This window comes from Diadema antillarum, unplaced genomic scaffold (genome assembly GCF_040938485.1).
Source record: "Diadema antillarum isolate AM-2024a unplaced genomic scaffold, OU_Dant_1.0 scf00000140, whole genome shotgun sequence".
Taxonomy (NCBI): Eukaryota; Metazoa; Echinodermata; class Echinoidea; order Diadematoida; family Diadematidae; genus Diadema; species Diadema antillarum.
In genome coordinates, this window is record NW_027271029.1 from 322,827 (window position 1) to 343,281 (window position 20,455).

Below are 20,455 nucleotides of genomic sequence, written 5' to 3' on the forward strand. Positions count from 1 at the left end.
TATATATATATATATATATATATATATATATATATATATATATATATATGTGTGTGTGTGTGTGTGTGTGACCGTGCACCTCAAAACGAACATAAAGTCGCACACACTGATTTTGCGTGAGGACTGAAAATAAGTGAAATGGGTCAACCTAGCCGAACTTGACTTTTTCATACTTTCTGAAAGAGCGGGTCTTCTTTTACATTGTGCTAAAATTTGGTATCATATAACCGGCAGGAAATTGTGTTTTTTTAGCAGTTTATCTCGAACATTTTTGATAGAATAGTGTGATTAGGTGTGTCACTAGAATCCCTTTTTCATTTCTGAAAAACCTTGTCCACACTCTTCACTTTCAACTCTAATAACTTTTGAAAGGATAGCGCTACTGCTTTGAAAGTTGGCATTAATTATAGACAGAATGTGTTAATGAGGCATGTTTAATTTCACTTTAATTTGATAATCCCTTCATTGTTGTTACTCTGGTGGTTTACTTCCTGTTTTTTGTCCCATTCATCGCACAGCCAGCATGGTTTGGTAAAGATTAAGCGCTTGAATAGACACTGTACTTCAGAGCCTCTTTAGTCAGTTCACACTTTTCCTGAGTTTGTGCTTTCTTTCCGATATTTAGATAGGTTAGGAAAGTCCATTTGATTTGAGTTATACATCATTTTAAAGCTTAAAGTCTGCTCTTTCAGAATATGGTAATAACTAAAAATTCATGTCTGGCGACTTTTTGTTTGTTTTGAGGTGCAGGGTCACATATATATATATATATATATATATATATATATATATATATACACATACATATATATCTTTGTGTGAGTACAAGTTCGTAACGAAATGGACTCTTCAGATTTGCCAGGATCACATACCATGTTTTTATACTTTACCGTTTATTTTCGATAGTGCGTCGAGGAAAAAGAATACGTCTTGAATGTTTAAATTTGCGTGTATGTGTTTGCAAATATGATGATGATGATGATGATGATGATTCACAGCATTTTCATGGTGCCGTATACCTGTTTTAAAAAAAGATCAAAGGCGCAGATTCCTCAAAGAGAGCTAGCAATTGAATGTCTGCCAAAAAAAGATAAATATTGTTATGCGTATAATGTAAAGATAATATAAAACATTTCTTATATAGACGTTCTATATCCCATAAACTTTTCATGGTGATGGTATACAGTCATGCTAGGATAAACTAAAACAAAATTCAGAGTCTTGGCATCCACAAATTCATAAAACATTCTGTTCCCTTCTCTTTCCTTAATTCAATTACGAGATGAGCATTTTGAGCACACGAAGAAAACAGGAAACATGAGAAATCAAGACAGTCGTTGACGAGAAATGTGGGGGGGGGGGGGTGCCGTTATGACAACGCAGTAGTCGCTGTAAGTTTAGATAGGTTTGCTCTACTTGAATACATTTCTTTTTTATTTAAGAGCATACCCTCTTTGGACATAGCGACTGTCCTACTTATTTATAGATCTGAAGAGAACCTCAGAATTTTGCAGAGAGTAAGTGCATAATACGCCGTTATACTCTGGGCTATTTTGCAAGACTGCGAGAGCTAATGGAATTTCCACTGGATGTAAATACGACAAGCCGTTGGTCATGTACTTCATTTTCATCTTCAAAAGTGCTAAATCACAAGCTATCGGTAAATAATGCAAGTGACATTTGAAGGCCTTCCGTAGATGCATCTTGTCAGGGTAAATTTTTATCTTCTGCGTCTTCTGCGAAGAACTCTACTTTGTGCCGCCTCGCGGTATTCATTCATTCGTAAATTAGAATCACCGCTTCTTTGAAAAGAACCGAAACTGCGATCGATTGTTCATACCTATCCCAATCTCAATCTCTAAGTGTTTGTTTGTGTTGGGGGGTGGGGGGGGGGGTAGAGGGATGGTGGTGGCGGCGTACATGTAAAATACCAAACTGAATCTAATTGTATTGCTTTGTAGTGTATAATGAGAATGATTTATTTATTAGGTCAAGTTTCTGCTACTTTCTTTGAACACCAAAGAAATTGTTCTGTGACCTAACGAATAACAACTTTTTTCGAGGGGGGGGGGGCATACTTGTTACAGTCAGACAATAAACTTGACATTTTCATAGTATTATAAAATTCACGCCTACATTGGTATTAATTTACTTGCAGCAGTAAACCACTGCGGACAGTAAAATGTACGAGTACAAAAAAGAAGTAAATAATATTCTAAACATTGATTTGATAAATATCACCACGTGACAGTAGAATGTGTGATCTTCTTCCATTAATTGAATAGCAAAATCATATTCTGGGATGCTCTCTCGTTGGACAACATTTTCATGTCAGGAAATTGACAAACAATTAAAAAAACGCTAGAAAATACAGATTCTGGGTCACCGATAACTTTATAATTTACAAACATGAACAGAGGGATCGATAATTGCGACAAATGTGACTAACGGAGGCAGAGCACTATACTGTAATGAGATGAGGTATGCATCAGCGCGCGCGTGAGGCGAAGAAGTAGCGCAGCGCTGCCCAGTAGAGATGCTGCGAAAAGGGTGCCTTGGAAAGTTCTATATGAAGGGTTGTGTTCTCAAATCTCTTTGAGACTGATCAATATTAGGAAAGGGATAATCATTATTCTTTGTTTGTTTGTTTATTTTTCTTGTTTTATTTCTCTGGAGCATTGTACAGAGTTATCTGTCATCAGAGATTAATATGCTGTTCCGAGAACAGTATTCTTTTTTTTTTATAAAAACCCCTTGACTTCGTCTCGGGACTTTCACGCTCTCTCAAAATCGTTTCAAACTCTTCGAATACTCTAGCAGAACATACTTCATGTTCCCTAACCCCCCCCCCCCCCGCAACAGCATACAGTAATCTATTACGATGTCTCATCGATGCACACACGTGCGCACTACATTAACCCTGCACAGCAGGAAAAGAGCGTTTTCAATAGCTTTGAGGCTGCTCTGCGAAGCACTGCACCGCGACTACGCCTTCGGCAGGTATAGCGCAACACCCTCGCGTTGGCGCCACGACAGCTGTGAGGAAAGCTGTCTATCCGCCATGATCAATGCCACTCTAATCTCCAGGGCCCCTGTTTGAGGGAGAGCTCGACTGCCCGTCAAATCACTGTGTACAGCATTGATATATTAATCTCTATGCAGGTGTTCCTTTGAGAATGGACACAGTCCCAAGTCCGTAGGTGCCTAATGATGTAACGTAAAGGTAGGTCAGACTACTCTTTCGTAGGTGTATTTTTCGATGACTATTGAGTACATACCGACGCAACGTGATGATAACACTAAATTGTTATAACTTGGGTTGGAATCAGGACCCTGTTTCATAAAGCTGTTCGTAAAGATTAATACGCACGACTTTACGAACAGCTTAAATATGGCAAGCTAAGTAGGTTACCGAATCATTGTTAATTTCAATAGCTGAAGTTGAAATTTGCAGATGATAATGATTATTCTTACATGTTAACACACGTTTTAAGTTGAAAGTGTATTTTTGCCCCAATGTAGATGAAATATTGACACACAGTCGTACTTTGTTAGAACGTAAGGAGGAAATGGGCACACATAATTGACACTTCATATTCAAGTCGTTCGTAGCTTTACGAACAGATTATTTTATGAAACAGGACCCAGGTGCGAGCATACAACATTAGAGGCAATAGTGTTTATATTTCGGGCCAGGTGAGGTTGCCTAAAACCAGTTCCCATGGCGATGAATGGCTAGGAAATCACTCTTTGGTATTCTATTCGCGACTCTGTTCCAATATGCATTCTGTATATGTATGGACCATTTGCGAATAAACACAATTTACACGCAGGCACGCACGCACACACACACACACACACGCACAAGGATCATGTAAAATATCACCTTTGTGTTTTTCTAAATTCTAAATAAACGTTGATTGAAGCATAAAACATGTAAAATGTGATCCAAAGAAGCAATTCAAAATGTCTCAGTGGTGAGACGACCTACATGTCAGTGTCAGCTTAATCTTAATTTTCTATTGTTCATTTACCTGTCCCATTTTCACCTTACTTCCTTTACTTGTATTGTTTCATTCTTAAAGTGCATAGAGACTTCTCCCTGAATGTGATATGCGCTATACAAGCACAGTTTATTATTATTATTACATGTACATTCATATAAATAGAGAATAATCTAAATAGAGTTGATGTGTTGATGTGCGCTTCGGATGAATTCAGCCAATCAGATAACACGTTACGATTTCTATTTTCTTTCTCTTAAACCTTTCCATACTGAATTCTTAAAATCCCATTGACTCAATACAGAGGCCACCAGGTTCCAGTAAGGAACGGGTTAAACTGAATCTGTACACTGGGACTCTATGGATATCTTTGATTTGATACTAGTTTAGAGGGATGGCAGAACTGGTGGAGATGAGGATTGGGCTTTTAACTTTTTGCGAGATACCAAGAAACCATCAATGAAATGATATGCAGAGCCTACCATTCTAAGAGGATTTCAAAGTTTATTAGATGAAAATCGGTTTCGAATGACTAAGACATCCAAAAAAAAAGGTAAAAAAGCGATCCTAATAAAAGGTGGGTCCCAAATTTTTTACAAGGATTTTTCTGTTTTAGATAGCTTAGCCATTTCAAAACCAATTTTCATCAAACATGTCAAATAAACGTTGAATCCTACTTGGAATTACATCCTCTGTCATATTATTTCAAATGAAGTTTCTCACCATCCTAAAAAAAGAAAATGGTTAGGTTTAAACCAAACTATCAATCCATTTAAGCATTGCATTCGTCAATTTTATCATTCCTGACCACAGAGATAATGTAATTCAGTTTATTTTTCTTATTTCGCAATTCAGATTTTGATTGGAAGGGGGAGGGGACAGGCAGGCATGAGATAATCGAAAATCAACCATATGGAAATATAGAGTCCTTTGCTTAAATCATGCCTTCTGTAAGATGTTTACACAGCAGCTACATTTCACTTTTGTCATAACAACATTACGTATGAAGAATGACGTATATAATTTGAAAATGAATAATTGCACTAGTCTTCTGCCTAAATCGGCAAAAATCAAAAGCATCTATTGGCCTTCTGTGACGATGATAACGTTTGAACTCTACCAGTGACTATAGAGTATAGCGGTTAGGAGTGTTATTCAGAATGAGAGCAGTCATGGATAATAAATGCGGTTAGGATGTCAATTATGCGTTGAGCTCAAGATAGGGAGGTGCAATTATGAAATAAGGAAAAATAATTAATAATTGAAAAGGTGATTACACATATTTCAATTCCGCGTGTGCCTTCCCTTGCAGCGAAACATCCAATTTTTATGACTGCTCAGGGGTAAATCGATTTTGGGGACGTAATTCTTTCTCCCCGCGCCGTCCTGCAGTGGCACCGACAGAAACAAGTTGGACAGAGAGGGAGGGAGAGAGAGAAACGAATCCTGATTCTACAAGGAAGGACTTTTGTAGCTACATCTCTACAGCAGTTGTAATGTAGCGGAGCTGGATGTCATCTCATGGTGTGGAATATCACTACCTGGGAATTGGACGACAGACACCTTAGAACGCGCCAAATCCAATCTGGTCCAAATCTAAATGTAAGCAATCTAATTCCATCAATTGGTATATGATTGACCGAATTGTAACCTCCCCGCGCTATGTTATCTGAGCGTCCCATCGCGCTGGCCCATAGCGATATCAAAACTCTTACCGCCAAAACTCAATCAAACCTATTCAATTACCAAAAAACGCGCTTTCCTACACACAAACACACACATACCTACAAAAGTGTTGCATATGACCCCCCCCCCCCCAAAAAAAAAAAAAAAGCTTCTACGGAAGTAAAAAGAACAGGTACTTTTTGTTCAATTGGAAGAAACAAACAAACAAACAAAATGGATTATTTATCTGAAAATTATATATATATATATATATATATATATATATATATATATATATATATATATATGTATATATATATATATATATATATGTACATATGTCATGACCGTGCATCACAATGCCAACAAAAAGTCGCACGTCCCGCACATGAAGGCTCAAAATAGGTGAAAAGGGTCAACCTAGTCAATCTTGAGTTTTTCATAGGTTTCTGAAAGAGCAATTATTCTTCTACATTATTCTAAAGTTGGGAATCATAAAACGAGTGGGAAATTGTGTTTTAAAGGGATGATGTAGTTTGGGTTAAGATAGGAACTATTTACATGATAATTAGAAACGTCTTATAAAACATGAAAGAGCACACAATTCTAAGAGGAACTAAAAGTTTACTTGACATAAGTCGGTTTTGAAATGTAGATATCCAGAAACAAAGAGGTCCTTATAAAAGGTAGGTCCCACATTTCATTAGGACTATTTTGTTTTACTCTGTTTTTTTTATATATATCAGTTATTTCAAAACCGTTTTTCATTTTCAACCAAAGCTATACCATCCCTTTAAGAACACTTCTTTTTTTTGCAGAAGAGTGTGATTAGATCTGTCCTTTACACGCTCTTAACTCTTTGAAAGGATAATTCTACTCTTTGAAAGTTGGTCTTAGTAATGGATAGAATGTGTTAATAAGGAATATTTGATTTCAGCTCAAACTCATAATGCCTTCATTTTTGTTGCTAAAGCGTTTTACATCCTTTTTTTGTCTCATTCATCAAAGGGCTAGCACGGTTTGGTAGGATAAAGCGCTTAGATAGACCCTATACATCGGAACCTCTTTTTCTCAGTAGACACTTTTCCACAGTGAGTGCTTCCTTTCCAATAGATAGGTTATAGGACCGAGAGTCCAATTGAAATGAGTTGTGCATCATTTTAAAGCTTAAAGTCTGCACTTTAAAAATCTGCTCTTAACTAAAAAAAAAAGACAAACTATGTCTGGCGACTTCTGTTGGTGTTGTGATGCATGGTCAGATATATATATATATATATATATATATATATATGGGCATTTTCACAGTAATGGGGTCCATTTCAAAGGCACTAGGTAATCTTATGTTTCCAATGTGAATAACCCACCAAACACTTTAGCACTGTATAAAGCTCACCTAGGAGAGATAACTTTGTCCAGATTTTGCTCCAAGCAGGCTATCTATAAAAATTTATTTAAAAAAACATAAAAATAGTGAACGTATGTAACAGGTGGACAGACATTTGTGTGCTAATGCATGACAGTCAAATTAAATACCTTCTATGGTAAGTGAGCTTTTCTTTACTAAAACAACTGATATGGATAAGAAGATACAATATCACCTTCAAAATCTAAATTAACTGTGCACTATAGTACACTTGTAGAAAAAACGAACGTATGTAACATGTGGACAGACGTGGACGTTACATTTTTGTCCGTCCATGTTACATACGTTCAGCCTAAACTCTAGAAATGTACCTTAATGCACAGGTAATTTGATTTCTTTGGATGATGTTATCTCTTATCATCCATATCAGTTCATTTAGTAAAGAAAGGATCATTTTCCATGGAAGATACTTAATTTGACCGTCATACATTAGTACACCAATGTCTGTCCACCTGTTACATACGTTCACATGAAATTTTCATCTTCAATTTGCAGAAATAAAAAAATACATAACTGACTCATTTAAAGAAAAAAATATTATTCAGGAATCACTTAAAGCCATTGTATTTCATTTAGAATGTAAAGCACTGTGGATATGTCCGAAACACCAAATGTAACGTTGGGGGGTCCCATTACCTTGAAAATGCCCATATATATATATATATACATGTGTGTGTGCGCATATATAAATATATATTGTATCACATACATATATATACATACATATATAAATGATATGTAAGCGCATATCGCAAATCTACAAGAGAGATTATCGGCGTTCTGTCACTGTGTCGACACAAAATTGATCAACTCTTTATATTTCTATTATGAGTTTTTATTTTTCCATCTTTTACTTGTTGGTTTTTACTTCTTTATCATTAATGTAGGACGTGCAGTGAAACGCCCCTTTGGACGTGGTCCATAGAAAATATCTTCGGAGGGGAACTACTCAGACATCTTGGTTCCGACAACAACTAATGCAACATTCTGCCGCAAACCAAGCCGAAGACCCAATAAATAAATGAAAACAAAACAAAACAAAAATATCCAACAACGGAGAGACGTAATTGCGATGTGAAGAGACGATTCCAGCCCGTCAGACATAATTCATCAAACTGTTAATGTTGCCTTGATAATGACTCACCGGGAGCAATTGTCGCAGTCAATGTGATGTGGGAGCCTCTATCTATTCTTTTTTTTTTATTGTTTTCCAGTAAATGTCACTTTCCATCTTAACATGCCTGAAACAAGGGTATGAAATATTATCCTGTACTATACTTTCACTACGCAATAAGGATACAGGGTGCTGCCACAAAACTAAGAAATCCTTCCATAAAAACAGGCAGAGACAGAGACACGGACATACAGAGATAGATAGATAGATTGAGAGAGAGAGAGAGAGAGAGAGAGAAAGAGAGAGAGAGAGAGAGAGAGAGAGAGAGAGAGAGAGAGAGACTGGGGTTGAGGGACCTCCATGCCTACAAAACAGGAACATAAAAAACGACGAACACATCAGTGTTGCCATCAATACCAGAAACCCGCGTACATTAAGCATGTTTCCGTTTTATTTGTCTTGTGCTTCAGGCACTTCGGCTCGATACCCACGTAATCTGGGGACTTTCGTATTATGTGGATATTTTAGACTTCATTCACATGAACCTGTGATCTCTGATGCGTGTCAACTTTAGCTGATCACTCATGTTGATAACTTTTTAAAGCATTCTTTGTTTTCTAGGAAGGGGGGGGGGGGAATGGTGCTTTTCTTTTGGTTTTTGTTCTTGCATTGCTGATAACAAGTTAAAGCGATGACGTCAACGTAAGACATGTGAGAGAGGTATTAAGGAGAACGGGGTGCGAAAAAAAAAAATCTAAAGCTGGATTCAGACGACCGCAGAAAGCACGTTCTATTCATTCAGAAGCAAACACAGGCAGAAACTAGCACGCAACTCCCGATACCACTATCCCTCTCGTTACCGTATGGGCAACCTGTTAGTACACAATATGGCAGTTTTAGACAGCGGTCGCGAGCGGGTTATGTAATTTTAGAATGTGCCGGCAGAATCGTAACGAACTACACGGTTTTTGCCTGGTTACCCGAATCTCCGGCGTTTTGTAGAACACATCAGAGTCGGTTTACAATTAAGGAGACCTCCGGATGATTTTCAGACTTTTACATTTGAACGACTATAAATTACTTATACTGAATACAGAGTTTCAGTACTTATAGTAATTGGGGTGAGGAATAAGAATGTTTTCAAAATCTATAACAAATTGCAATGAACAAGGATGATGACATTGCAGACTCACCATAAGAATGCGTGAGTTGGGGCTCAGGGAAGCAGAACAAAAGAAGAAGTCATGCATAGATTTCACACAGGTGAACTTTTTAAGCAAGCAGTATTGTAATGGAATTACACTGCTACAGTTCTGAAATAGGTGAGGCTCATATGTCATCAACGTTGTTCGGTGTTGTTCGTTTGAGATTCTTTTGTTTCTTTGCTCAAGTACCTAAATAAATTCCAAAAATCTATACATGAACTGTCAATTTATGTATTACATGATGTGAAATAATGAAAATCGTCTGGAATGCCCCTTTAAACAAATGACATCCCACACCCCATACAAAAACAAAACCAACACAACGAAAAATTAGCTCTCATTTTCTCTGTAAAGAGGAAAAGACACAAACTAATATACACAAAGTATGATATAAATGACATTTGTAATGGAGTAAAACTTTTGTTTGTTTGTTTGTTTGTTTGTTTATTTATTTATTTTTGTTCTAACAAGAAATGAGCTTTTCTAAAAAAAATCTCCAGGTCAAAGTTTGGTTTTGGCTCAAGTTCAGCTGTCCTTGGAAGAAGACCATTATAAATCATCTGATGTTGTGAAGTGGGGGTGATGGCGTTTTCAGAACACCATGCCTAACTTGGTCTATACACTGCAACACAACAGTAATTCCTCGGAAAAATGATAATGTCCACCCCCCCCCCCCTTAGGGATTGTGAAGTGGTTTGCGGAGAATTTCACCTTCATCAATCGTAGGTATAAACCCTGTTTGCCAAACTGGTGTTATTTGTGCAGCATGAATGTAGTAACTACTGTTTTTTTAGTAAATTGACTCAAAAATATACACCGTCTGTACAAATATAGCTCTTTAAGTGATGGCTCCAGGTATTTCTGCTAAAAATGAATCTCCCGATCGGGCAGAACATGCTATTGCTCATAAATTCACGTTAGGTAATTGTCTAGACAGCTCAGCTCTTGACCCTTTATCAAACAAACACACACACGTACACACCCACACAAACAACTTAAAGTTAGTGTCTCTTTTTGGTAACTCTGAAATTTTTAAATTCCTTCCAGGGATAGGCAATGCAGGCCTTTCCAAAGAATAATAAAACTGAAAATGTCTTTATGATGGAGGGGGAAACGAGACTATAGATATTCAGAAAATTAATTCGGACCCCGAAAATATTAAAACCCTATTCTCAGTACAGAAGGGGAGTGTATTCTCGAGGGACATGGGGTTAGTTTTAATTTAAAAAACAAAGAAAAAAAAAAGGTCTGAGATGTATTACCATATGATTTCATGTCCGATGTTGGGAGACATAATTCTTCAACCATGCAAACTTTTGTGACATATGCAAACAGGATATACGACCTTTAAAAGGGCAGAGGTTATCAAACATTTTTGTCCTTCCAGACTCATGTCCATTGTGTTTATGTATTTGTGTGTGTGCGTGCGTGTGACGTAATGTATATGCATGTGTTTACAAGCTAATAAATAGGGCAACCACTTTTAGAAGAACATGAACATGATGAAGAGAGCAATGTTCAGATGTTTCCTACCTACCAACTCAGGGCGTTTTTTCTATGCTCAATCTCTGTCTGTCTGTCTGTCTGTCTGCCTGTCTGTCTGTCTGTCTCTGTCACTTTCGCTCCCTGGATCTCACGGGTACCTGAGGACAGTAAACATCACAACAACAACAAAATAAGGGATTTTTTTCATTTTTTTTAAGGTAGAAAAAATGCAGATACGGTTTCCTTTAAGCATCCTTACTCTATAACACGGTGATTTTGCTACAGAAAGTGGCGCCAACATTGAAAAGTTCTGCAGGATGACTCGACTTGATTGCGCATCAATATCAGAGGCATAACTTTGAGAGCAGGTCGGCTGCTTTGCTGTCCTTCAGATGTAAAAGTAGATCTTGTTGTTCTCCTCTACAGAGGTTCGCAGCTTTCAAAGAATTGCAGGCCATCAGGTCCCATTTCATTTCTTTTCGCCAGACCTAGATCTTCCGAGAACTCACATCGTGTCTCCGCACAACGCATTATTGGCGAAGAGCAATACAAGCTGATATCGTCCCCATGCAGTTTCGCCTTATCTAGCCCTACAGCAGTGCAGAAAATTAGGGCTTAAGAAAGGTGCTATAGTGCTGACGTCACCAAAGCCCATCTTACGGCAATTCTGCTATGGTACGACATGCGGGGATCTGATCCCTTTTTATTTGAAGCTTGCCGTTTTTGTGAGGCGATGTCAAATACCTTACTGGGGACCATTTGTTTCTTCATATTGCTTCATATATTGCAAGTGGTTTCGGAGGGTCAAAATTTGAGCAGGCCGATGACTCGGCTTAAAAAAAAACAACAACAGAAAGACAAAAATCAGAAAAACAAAAATACGTGCGCTCTGAAAAAGAATGCCATAAAAGACAAGATGTCGCTTATAGTTGTACATTGGTATATTCAAAAATACCAAACAAATATACTGACAAACCAAACATTTAAGCCTAATACAACAACTTGAATGGCAAACAAAACTGATAATAATAGTAATGATAATCATCATCATCATCATTATCATCATAATCATACTAATAATAATGAGGGTGGGATTGCAATATTCTAGTATCATTCGAGTATCGTTTATATTACTTTATGTAATGCGTATGTATATGGCATGTCGGTATTTGAGTGTTCGATCAATAAAACAGATGGAAAAAAAATGACTTGCAGCCCTTTGTAAAGGTGAGAATGTTTGCAACAACCAACTTCGACGGACAAGCCTCGAATCTCGAATCTCAGCAGTAATATCATCATCATGCGAAAGTTCGCCATCGGTGCTTCAACCGCTCCGGATGGCTTGTGCGGTTCTCGTTCACGCTGCGCTGCAGATTATTAAACCTATGAAATGTGATTTAGTCTCACCAAAATGGTTAAATAAGGTATTACTTTCAGAATATCGACGGCGCGTCAATCGCTTATCTAATTTGTAGACATGAATTTATTATCATCATTATGTCTAATGTACCAGCAATAAATGAATCGATGTGCCGAAAAACTCGGATAATGCGTTTGTTAGGGATCAGATTACAGCTAGTGCGACGGCAGCGTCTTGCATTTCGTTGGTATAAGCCATGCATGTGTTCACAAGTGGAATATTTTTTGACTACCGAGCTGCATCGCTCTGGTTTATTGTAACCATAGCAGCAAAGGCGCTTTATGCGGGGCGTTATCGTCTGCGCGTTATGTAAGCTCATGGACCCCAATGGTAAGCTGGTGCACCTGAATTACGTTGTGACGTCGTGGTGGATTTTGTAGGGACAGCTGCTAGGAACTGAATGTCTCGCGAAATCCTTTGTTCTCAGCTCTATTTTGAGACTATCCAAGCTACGAGCTTCCGACAAATTCCAACACCAGCCAGAGCACTTTTTCCACTTTTAAAGGTATAATCCTAGAAATTATCAGTCCACTTATAATCAGGGGTGGTCCTGTTTCTGTCCTTTCAACATCATTTCATTTTTTTTTTTGTCCCCTCCACCCAGCTACCCGTTATTTTCCCTATTATTCTCATCAGTTTGTCTACATAATAATCTACCTATCTTTTCTCTCTACCTACGTATATTGCTTCGCACCCTCGTCCCTTTTTCCTCTGTCTTGTTATCCTTCTTATTCTGCTTCTTGTTTATTGTTCCTTCTCATTTTCTTTCATGTACCTGCTGTATATCCATATACATTTCTGCTTCATCCGTACCCTGTAACTGTCTTATTGTCTCTGGCAGCCTGTACATACAGAATCAATGACGTTGCAAGATGGCACTAATCAGAGTAGTTTCTGTTTTGTCAACTTTTGTATAATGTCTTGTGTGCATCTTTGTTTGCACTATCTTTTAAGTTTTCGTCTTCTCCCCCCCCCCCAATTTTCTTCGCGTTTACCTAAATTCGGTACATTCAGAACGCATTTTTTGTTCTATTTTTTTTTCACGAGTAGCCAGGGCCGCTTACATTTTTTTTCTTCTGAGGGGAACAGCAATAAACAACATATGATTGTTAGCAGCCCCTTCCAATTCTAGCAGCTTACTTTATTACCTATCATCTTATAAGTTAGTTAATCCTTCTCCTTGACTCTTTATCTAAAGTTTGCCACCGTATCAAGCAACATTTCCCGTGCTGATTTGAATATTTCAAATACGTTTTAACAATGCAATTACATTGTGTATATTATTGTGTATATTTTTTTGTTTTGAAGTGAAAGTAGACAAAATGAAATTAAATGAAATAAATGTATGCATTATATATATATGTGTGTGTGTGTGTGTGTGTGCATGTATATGTATATGTATATATATATATATATATATATATATATATATATATATATATATATATATATATACTAACCCATACAAACACACGCCCACACACGCACACGTGACACACACAAACAGACAACACACATACATACGCACGAACACACACAAAGCGTGAAAGTGGTCTGTTCGCTTCAATTAGGTAGAGCTTTAGGGGTCACTCCTGACTGGATTTTCCTTAATGGCCGTCACCTTATTCGTGAGCTTGGACGTGTAATGGACACTGTTACTGTCATGTCCTGTCGTGATCACAACCATCGTAGACTTATACATGAACAATTTCAGCGAGAGAGAGAGAGAGCTGCATTAGAGGGGGAAAACCCTTCTTTTTCCACTCACCATTACTTTAAACTTTAAAGTCGTGAATTGTCTGCATTTACTTGTTTTCCTGAATCTTTGCATCTCTGACCCTTCCACAGACGGGTGGTGGTCTTTGGGGAATTTCGTGTTTATTGTGTTTGGGGCAAGTTGGTTTTCTTCTGCCATTTGTTGTTCAAAACCAGAAACGACTGTTAATTATTGAGGGTGCATTATCCCAGCCTGTTTTTGGTAAACATGCATCAATATTGCATTAAGAGCGCATTAGTTGCTGCTCTAACATATCCTTTCTCTGCCGCTGCTTTTTATAGTACAAAACTTTACTATGGTTCGCCGAAGACTTAAATCTGATGGGGAATGCTAGTATAATGGGCTGGCCACGGAGACCGCTCGTAGGCCAGAATCGGACCGTTCTGAGTCTCTACACGATCTAGGCCTAAGTGTTCAGTAATGGGTCGGAATATCAATTATGTCGAGATTAGCGTGTTTCCATTTTTTTTTTAGGGGGATGTTAAAAGCCGAGAAGATTGCTGAAATTGTAATGGGATATCACATGTTTTGACGTATATGTAAGTCACCCATGGTGATGTACACGAAGAGTAGAAGTAATACATATGGCAAAAGGTTACCAATAATAAGTGAATAGCTTGATATGTAGTTTTAGCTTCACTGAGGGCGTTTGGTGCAATCAGACAGAATGAATGAAGTCAACTCGTCAATTGAATCAAACTGCTATCTACAGTCCTTAATGAAGGTTTCATGCTAATTTGACTTGTTTCACACTGTTAGCTTTCGCAGGCCATATATGTGTATATATATATATATATATATAATTATATATATATATATATATATATATATACATATATATATATGTATGTACATATATATATATATATATATATATATATATATAATTATATATATATATATACATATATATATATGTATATATATATATATATATATATATATATATATATATATTACATATATACTAGCTTTCAAAACCTCCAGTACACCATAAGATGCCCTCTGGATATTGGTTTCTGCTCCGGTTCTGGTAATTGTCGTTTGTTTAATTTTTTTTTTTTGTATTAAACCACTTTGCCACTGAATAGCCTCCCCTCCCTCCCACCCTCTCCCTCTTCATCTCCCTCTCACTTAACGGACCTCTCTCTATTCCTCGGTATCGTGATACACTACACTCTCGCTTCATGCATAAAACTGGAGTCTGTTAGCGCGAAATATTATACGAAATATGCAAGAAATTATTGCTGTTCCGACGATAAGGCGTTTTTTTTTTTAATCGCAGTTCCTTTAATCAAATAAAGCATTAATCGACACATCACCATCTAAAAAGGCGCAGTTCTCAGCTGATACCCGAAGCAAGCTGGTTGCTACCAACTAATGTCCTCCTCATCATCGTATAGGTCACAGTTGCCATGACAACTACGACACCTCCATTGAGCAGTTGGTAAATCAGAGTCTGCAACTCCAAGTAGAAATTCTATACCAGAGAGGTGGAAATACAATACAAGAGACTATCCAACAACGGGGAAAAAAGGAACAGCTCGTGTGGCTTGTTGATCGAGTACATCAATGACGTAAGGTCTGATCAGTGAGTGACATTCACCGAGGCGGTACTTAATGGGTGTATTTCTTTGTAGGTAAAATATCTGCTTGCTCTACCGAATTTCCATTGCAAACTCAATCAGTATGTCTTTAGGGTTTCCATTAGACCTGTTTTGTATGCAGATGACATTGGAAGTACAATTTTTGGTGTTTTTGTTTTTCTCGTTGTCGTTTGTTTGTTGAATCCTGCACAGGCCTGCCAAGGCCGCTTGAATAATCTGTGTTTTGATTTGTTTCAGTATCGGCGAGATATCATACGTGTACAACTTTTATGGTGACGTATAAACGTTATTTAGAATCATTAAATTTAATTTAGTGTGCGCATGATATCACACAGGCATTGCCTTTTTGACGTGTGATATAACATTTGATATATTTTGTATATAAAGTAATAGTTGTGCATAGTTTAATGTTGTATTATTATATTTTCCCCAAAATATTGTCTTAAAGGGGAAACTCGAAAGGGGCCGTCATATACGATTATATCATTATATTTTTTTTAATCATTATATCATCATTATAATCATTTTTTTTTTCTAGGCAATGTTATGGTCTACGTAGAAACACATCATTTCATTGTATCGTGCGGTCACACCAGTGTGGATGTGTGCAATTTGTATTTTACATGCCGGTCGGCAGTCGAATTCTGGAACCATAATTACCTGAAGTAACTTCACTGCTTACAACATAGGCGCCGGAAGTGGGGGGGCAGGGGGGGCGGCCGCCCCCCCAATCCAAAAAGTGGGGGGCAAAACGCATTTTTGCCCCCCCAAAAAGCCCCCCCCAAAAAAAAAAAAATAAAATAAAATAAAAAAATAAAATAAAATAATAATAATAATAAAAATAAATGAATAAACAAAGAAAATAAAACAAATATGTATATATATGAATAACAGGAAAAAAATATGGCTACAAACGGGAGTTTTTGGACTGTAAAATGTCAAAATTCTCAAGCTCGCTCGCTTTGCTCGCTCGCATTGAATCGTTATGCCATTCTCCTAATGTTGCTGCCAGTAATTGCCAGCAGTTGCGCCCGATGCGCCGCCCCATTAATTTCCAAAGTGAAAGATATACTGTAGCTACAAACCCCTTTTTGGGACTGTAGAATGTCAAGATTTTCAAGCTTGCTCGCTTCGCTCGCTCGCATTGAATCGTTATGATATTCTCCTAATGTTGCTGCCAATAATTGCCAGCAGTTGCGCCCGATGCGCTCCCATTTATTTCCAAAACGAAATATATAGCTACAAAACTCCAGTTTTGGAACTGCAGAATATCAAAATTTTCAAGCTCGCTCGCTTCGCTCGCTCGCATTTTATTGTTTATTCTTTATGCCATTCACCTTATGTTGCTGACAGTATATAATTTGTCGATCGTTTCACACCGTCATTCCATAATCCATGTAAGGAAAACTTACAATGTTCCTCAATGACTGCGTTGTTGAATGTATCACATTCCGTAATGTATTGTAGTCCCATTATAGCTCACGCACACACGCACAAGCATACAGACCGTCAAAATTACTTTATGGTTCCCCCCATGTTTCGACCCACCGTACGCCACTTTATATATACACTGTAAAAACATCGGTGTTAGATTTAACACCACGGGCGTTAAATCTAACACCGATCAAACTTCAATAAAGGACCACACCCACAGGTGTTAAAAATGCACTGTGATGGTGTTGAAAAGTGTTCACCTGACACTTCGTGGTGTTAATTTGACACCTGTACCTGGTGTTATTTTGACACTGTACTGGTGTTAATTCAAAAATGACACCACATGGTGTTGATTTGATATTTGTTGGTGTTAATATCAATGGTTTAACACCCGTCTAGCTTCAATAAGAGACCACACCAGCTGGTGTTACTTTGGTGTAAATTTATTTTTACATTTTTTCAAAAATCTAGTATTTTAATGTAAAATTCTTGATCGTCTTGTTTAAATTAAAAATCAACAAGAAGTGCAGTTACTAAGAAACTCTTCAAAAAACAGTTTAAAATTTGGAAATGACACCCGGAGGTGTTAATTTAACACCATAAATGAGCACCAAAAATTTAACACCAGCTCGGTGTTCACTATTTAACACCGGACTTTTTGCAGTGTATATATATATATATATATATATATATATATAATAGATGTGTGTGCGTGTGCGTGTGTGTGTGTGTGTATGTGTATATTGTGTAACATATTATGCATGGTCTAATCTTGAGCCCCCTCCAATGTTTGCCCCCCCAATCCAAAACTGCTTCCGGCGCGCCTGGCTTACAATATACGATTTCTATCCCCGCTACATTAGTCACGTGATCGCATTATGACCAATAACCTATCGATATTTATGTAGACCATGCAATATTATCTTGAATTAGGCATTATGACGTTATTAATTTCTCCCATCATGTTAGCAAAGTTAAGGGTTGAATTGACAATATCGCAATTATCATTCTCATAATCATTAGGAGTTGTAATAGTAGTAATAAAGTAATGATCGTAGTAGTAGTAGATGTAGTCGTCGTAGTCGTAGAAGTAGTAGTAGTAGTCGTCGTCGTCGTCGTAGTAGTAGTAATAATAGTCGTAGCAGTAGTAGTAGTCGTCGTAGTCGTGGTAGTAGTAGAAGTAGTAGTAGCAGTCGTAGTATGATCATTATTGTTAGTGAAGATTGTTTTGACGAAAAAAATGGAAAACGTGGATTAAGAACAATAAAAATTGAGTCATTGTCATGCACAGAAATTTTTTGGGCGTTTCGTTGTTATGCTTTAATAGATTGAATGAAGTAGTAGTAGAAGTAGTCGTCGTAGTCGTAGAAGTAGTAGTAGTAGTAGTCGTCGTCGTCGTCTTAGTAGTAGTAGTAATAATAGTCGTAGCAGTAGTAGTAGTCGTCGTAGTCGTAGTAGTAGTAGAAGTAGTAGTAGCAGTCGTAGTATGATCATTATTGTTAGTGAAGATTGTTTTGACGAAAAAAATGGAAAACGTGGATTAAGAACAATAAAAATAAGTCATTGTCATGCACAGAAATTTTTTGGGCGTTTCGTTGTTATGCTTTAATAGATTGAATGAAGCGATCATCAATATTTTGATCATTAAATAACTGACAAAGAAGTAGCAATGCAAATTACCTTTATAGTTTTAAGCTGTTTAGGACTTTAGGTGGTACACTTTAATCGTTGCCGTTCAGAAACCGGTGAACTTGAAAATCATGTTGTCAGCGCTTCAACGACCGTTCCCCTGAGACTTCACTTAAGTCAGTCAGTATATCAATGCGTGCCGGAAGAATAATCGATAGATACAAAGTTGCTATCTCTCTACGGACAGCGCAGTGCAACTGTTTTGAGTGCACTGCGCTTGCTTTCATGCAGTGTTCGATCGCGATCACCCGATAGGGAGAGGGGAGTTCTGCAACCGAATTGGACGCTCAGCGGTGTGCATTATCGCCATGGGTTAATCGAAACCACATCTTGCATCACCAAACCGATACCCCAGGGGCAGCGGACGACTAAGAGCTACAAATCGAGCCTTTTCCATTATAGTATCGATATCATGAAACGATACCATGGGTGCGATATGTTAAAACAAAGTTCTAAGGCATGTAACAAAAAATAGGGAAGATCTAACATTCGATGGAAAATGTCACCGCGTGTCAACAGAGGAATGTAGATTTTGTTTTGTTTTGTGTTTTGTTTTATCTTCGTATTGGCAGTCAACAAAGTTGCTTTCGCGGTTCGCAGATAATCAGAATGCGTCTCAGGGCTCCCATGGGTTCTACACGTGTTTCCAGAGGGGTGTTTTGTCAGACGATGTCAAATATAATTTCGTCCATATTTTCGTGTGACTTGTTAGAGACGGGTTCTCTGGCGGTTACAGTCAATTATAGCGGGGGAAAATATTTATGTTGTTCTTTCTTTCATGTGCGCTCTCATCACCGCTGGCTATTATCTTCATTACCCTTAACAAAACAGACGCAAAAGCAAACAGACATACATACATACAAACAAACAAACAAACAGTTTCTACACCACATGGGAAAACCAGTGCCTTTCATGTTGTCTCCGTATGAGGGGACTTTACATGATCTTTGAGATGGGGTATGGTTAGACCTTACAGCACCACGTTTCAGTGATTGACGTGTCTACAGATATCACTTGTGGTGTGCTCGAACGTCCCCTTCCTCATTACCTGCTCTATGAATTAAATATCAGAATATCACTTCAAGTCAGACAACTGCGCAGACGATTCGGTCACAGAGGCCTGACCTCATATTCGCAGCCACCCTCATCTTTTGGGACTGATGGCAATGTTTACCAATTATGAGGGTGAAATTGAACAATCGAGAGTTAAAAACTCAAAGCGCGAATTAATTCGCCTGTTTTAATGGTAAAGATTAAGGAAATCATAATACTCCACGTGAGGCCATAGGATAAAATATCCTTCTGAATAATAATGAAGTATACTAGGATCCGTAAGTTCTTTTACACGCCCTACCTGTAATTCTGCTTGATTATTATGCAACTTACGCAACATATATGCTTGGCAATTTATCTCTTAAATATCTTTTTATTTCTATAAAAAGAGACGTTTATTCGTTCAAATCTGCAGTCATTTGTTTTGAATGATGTCAGCAGTATAGACAGTGCACGTATAGTCAGCTTTGAATTTGACTACGACGGTACACCTTATTGGTGAAAGTTTATCCAGGTATTTTTTTTTCCAACTTGCCAGATGTGATTGTCGAGTCATTACAAATACCTTTATTTCATTAT